We start from the raw sequence: 4,559 nt of genomic DNA, 5'->3' as shown, positions 1-4,559 counted from the left end.
TCATATTTTGCAGTATATTCCAAATAAGGAAATTAACGTGCAACGTATGTGTCATTGTTTGTGGTTTTAAGCTGTAAAGGCTTGTGTGATTTTTAGCTCAGGAACAGTATTCCAATAGCTGTCGCCCCCTGCGTGCTTGTAACCAAGAAAAGAGCCTCAGGCTGAGCTGATTCAAATATTAATCCTGTGGTCGTTTTCCACAACAGCCTCAATAGGTCCCTGTGATGGAATGTAAGGCTACATCTAGACTACCCACCGTATCGGCGGGTTAAAATCGATTGCTCGGGGATCGATATATGGCGTCTCATCTAGACGCCATATATCGATCCCCGAGCGCGCTTATATCGATTCCGGAACAACACCAACCCCAACGGAGTTGCTGATTTGACAGGGGGAGCCGCGGACATCGATCCCGCGCGGTGAGGATGGGTGAGTAATCCGATCTTAGATATTCGACTTCAGTTACGTTATTCACGTAGCTGAATTTGCGTATCTAAGATCGATTTCCCCCCGTAGTGTAGACCAGCCCTTAATGTCTTCACACCTTCCCCCTGCAGGAGAATGGCTGTTTGACCAGCTGTTTGCCTTGCTGTCTCTGAGGAACTGGTCTGTGGGTGTTCCCCAGAACTGTAACTTTTTCAGTAATATCATACTGTAAAATCTCACAATTTTCCATACAGTGTTACTACACATTTTAACAGGAGGATAATATTCAGTAGGTTATGCATTTTCTAATGATACCTCACAAGCCATTTTCCACTAGCAGGGTCTTCTCTGTTCACAGAATTTCTGATAGTTTGATGTCTGCTGGCACTGGATATCACTATTGTGGCATCTCTCTCTCTGTCTCAGTGAGAACCCGCTGTGGTTGTTGAAAGTCTGTGATGGGATCTATGGGATGCAACTGAACAGTGGCACCCCTGAGCCCTTTGTCCCACCACCTGGGCTCCCTCTCACACATGTGATGCTGAGACAAGCTGTGAATCTCTGGCAGATATTGCACTTACACAGACATCTGTAGGTAGGGACACAGCCAACTGAATTACATGAATGCTTCTGCAGCCACTCATAACACTAATGATAGAAAGTCGCCCCCCCCTACAGCTCTGCAGCCTTGCACCCCTGGATCATACCATCTTGCCTTAATCAGAAGCCTGATCAGTGTGAGTTTATTACACAGGGTCCACCCCTCCCTCACTGTGAATAGTACATGAACCAGCCTTGTAATGGAGCTGAGATTTCCCAAGAACTTCAAGCAAAATACACCAGTTTAAGTAGAGCATAAAACAGATTTATTAACTACAGAAAGATGGAGTTTTAAGGATTATAAGTGGTAGGAATAAAAGATCAAAGTAAATTACCATGGAAATTAAAGATAAATTCACAATCTAAACTTTACACCTTATTACACTAGGGCGTAGTTCAGTTATGCACACAGGAAGGCTTAATGCTCGAGCTGCTGCACATGCTGGGCAGGCTTAAGGTCGGGCTCCCCATGGCAGGAGAGAAGAAGACTCGGCCCCTGGAGGGGCAGGCTGGGGCTTCCTGGATCCCATTTGCTCACAGCCAGCGCCCTGCCCCCATTCCCAAGTCATCCATGGCGCCCCCAGGTCGGCCAGAATGGAGCAGCAGTTTTCACTGCACTACGTCCACTTATGGCTTACAGGCAACTCCCAGACTCACCACAGTCCACCATCTCGGCCAGAAAGGAGCCCACTCAGCCTCACCATTGCTGCTTTTCCTTCCCCCCAGAACCCCGCTTCTCCTGGGCTGCAAGTAGCCATCCCTGGGATGCCAACAGGCAGCCACAGGGGTCTGTCTCTCAGCAGCCAACCGCACCTCCATGGGTTCAGCCCTCAGAAGGGCAGGTGGGGGTTTCCTGGATCCCAGTTGCTCATAGCCAGCCCAGCCTCCACCTCTAAAACCATCAGTCATGCCCCCAGGTTGGCCATAAAGGAGCCGCCATTCTCCACTTGGACTCAGCTTTGCTTGTTTTCCTTTCACCCAGAACCTCCCTTCTTCTCCTGGGCTGCAAGTAGCCACTCCTGGGAAGCCAAGAGGCAGGCACAGGATTCTACCTCCCAGCAGCCAACCACACCTCCCCAGGCTTTGCAGAATGAAATGTGGTGCTCTACTAACCCCACTTAACCGCACAGCTTCTTCCCTGCCTTCCTCAGCTCAACTTTCCTCTATTGCCCCATTCCTGCCTCACTTCCTCCTTTGGCCAGTCACGCAAAGGAGCCCAGCAGGAAGTGAGAGCCTCTATAGGCCAACCTCCAACAGCAGAGGTGGCCAAGCCACAAGCCTCCAAATGGTGACTGGCCTAACTACTCTAGGTTCTCCAGCCTGACACCAAGGTGCTTTCTCCACTGCTGTCAGCATCCTCTGTCATGCAGGGGTTGGAGTTATCCCAGGGACAGGCCAATAGGAGGAGTGCCCTTTCTGAATAACAAGGGGATCTGGGAAAAGAAAGCCAGCATGTTTCTGCCTGGTTTTGAACCAGGGACCTTTTGCGTGTTAAGCAAATGTGATAACCACTACACTACAGAAACTCCACCTACTGGGTTGTTGCTCACTCTGGCACAGACCGATGGACAAATCTAGAGAATGTGGTGGTAGCCCCTCGATAGGTCAGCTGGCAGGGCAGAGGACTGGAGCCAGCACTCAGGAAGTCGTCCTTACCTCGCCCGTGTGACTCCAGCTTGAGGGAGAGCTTCTTTTTCTTCTCCTTGCTGACAAAGAGCAAGAGAAGAATGAAAGGTCAGGTGGGCCAACTCGGTGCAGAAGCCCATGCTGTCTTTTCCTGCTGCATAGCCTGAAATGAGGGACTCGTGGCAGTTAAAGGAACTGCTGCACTCTCAGAAAACATCCCGCCCGTGCATAAAGGAGGATAGAAGAGCCTGTTAGTCTAGCACGCTCCCAACTGAACTGTTTCAGCATCTGCTAGGTTTCTTTTTGGCCTGTTACTTTTCTGTCTGGGATGTTGTTGTCAGCTGTGGCACAGAAAAAGGACGTCATTGCGAGCTGCCCATGAAGATAAGATTAACTTTTGCCTTCCTTGCTCGGCTTTACTTGCTTCCTCACCCTATTCCTGCCTTAGTTCCTGTGTTACCTGAAGGCAACGGGGGCCCAGCAGTACGAAGAGGAAGTTAGACAGCTAGACCCTGGTGGCAAAAGTTCTGCCACCGCTTGCCACCCCACTCTCTTCTCCCAGCTTCACATATTGACCGCCAGGGACTTGGTGCCCAGCAGCGCAACGGAAGGCAGTGGACAGAGCCACCCTCGCCTTGAAGCTCTGGCTCATTAAACCGTATCTTCAGTCGCTGATGGCCAATGAGAGACCAACAGCGCTTGCCATTTTAGCACTTGAAAATGCCATTGGTCAGTCACTGGATCTCTTTAATGCTGTTACATAACAAATGAAAATAGAATCTCAGTGTGACATTCTGTACCTTTGGGGGAGTGTGCTGTAACCCCCATATTCCTCATTTTCATATAATCGTGATCTTATATACAGAGCATGCCTTGTAAGGTATCAGGGGAAAGGATATGATCTGCTGAAAGTCATTTCTCTACCCATAGATGTTTACCATTCATGCATATGAAGTTATGAGAATTGTGCAGTGTGGTTATCACTATGCTGTAAGGTGGGGGAGTCAGCCAAATATTAGCTCCCCAGTGACAACAGCAAGGAAAGTAACCAACACCCGGACAGGGTGTCAAACAACCCATCAACAGCCATTGTTCAGCAAGGGAGCTACAGTGCAATCACTTACCTGCAAGAGGACACCCCAGGGGAATTGCTCAGACTTGCTTGGAGAGACGCAGTGATGCTCACCTGACTCTGAAGGGGGAGCAAAGCCAAGAGGGAAGAAAGGACATGATAAAAGCAGAGACATTTGCCATGCTTTGTCTCTCTCGTCCACCTACATCTACAGACACCCCCACACCAAGCAACTGAAGCGCTGACGAAAGGGGAGAGCCTGGCTGAAAAGCCACCAGCCGGCCTGTGGTGAGAAGCATCTAAGTTTGTAAGGACATTGAAAGGGTTAAGATCAGCTTAGAGTGCATTTTGCTTTTATTTCACAAAAACAACGAGGAGTCCGGTGACACCTTAAGAACTAACAGATTTATTTGGACACAAGCATTCGTGGATAAAAAGCCCTCTTCTTCAGATGCATGGAGTGAAAATTGCAGATAGAGGCATAAATATATATTGGAACATGATGTAAAGGGAGTTACCATACAAGGGGAGAACCAGTGTTGAAGGCTAATTCAGTCAGGGTGGATGTGGCTCTCTCCAAGTAATTGACAGGGAGGTGTCAATACCAAGAGAGGGAAAATTGCTTTTGTAGTGAGCCAGTCACCCCCAGTCCCTCTTCAAGCTCAAATTAATGGTGTTAAGTTTGCAGATCAGTTGTAACTCTGCAATTTCTCTTTGAAGTCTGTTTTTGAAGTTTTTTGAATGGCTTCTTTTAAATGGCTACTTTGAATGGCTACGTTTAATTGTGTTATTGAATATGAACATGTAAACGTGTTATGGAAGTCCCATGTGGTCT

General features: G+C 48.5%; 1 non-coding gene across 1 annotated transcript; it reads right to left on the bottom strand.

Moving 5' to 3' along the window:
- Positions 1–2,479: 2,479 nt before the first annotated feature.
- Positions 2,480–2,552, bottom strand: TRNAV-AAC (transfer RNA valine (anticodon AAC)). Its single transcript has one exon. It is a non-coding gene; the product is annotated as a tRNA-Val (tRNA).
- Between the last annotated feature and the right edge of the window lie 2,007 nt (positions 2,553–4,559).

The sequence above is a fragment of the Gopherus flavomarginatus genome, unplaced genomic scaffold (assembly GCF_025201925.1).
Source record: "Gopherus flavomarginatus isolate rGopFla2 unplaced genomic scaffold, rGopFla2.mat.asm mat_scaffold_40_arrow_ctg1, whole genome shotgun sequence".
NCBI lineage: Eukaryota > Metazoa > Chordata > Testudines > Testudinidae > Gopherus > Gopherus flavomarginatus.
This window is presented reverse-complemented; position numbering and strand designations above follow the sequence as displayed.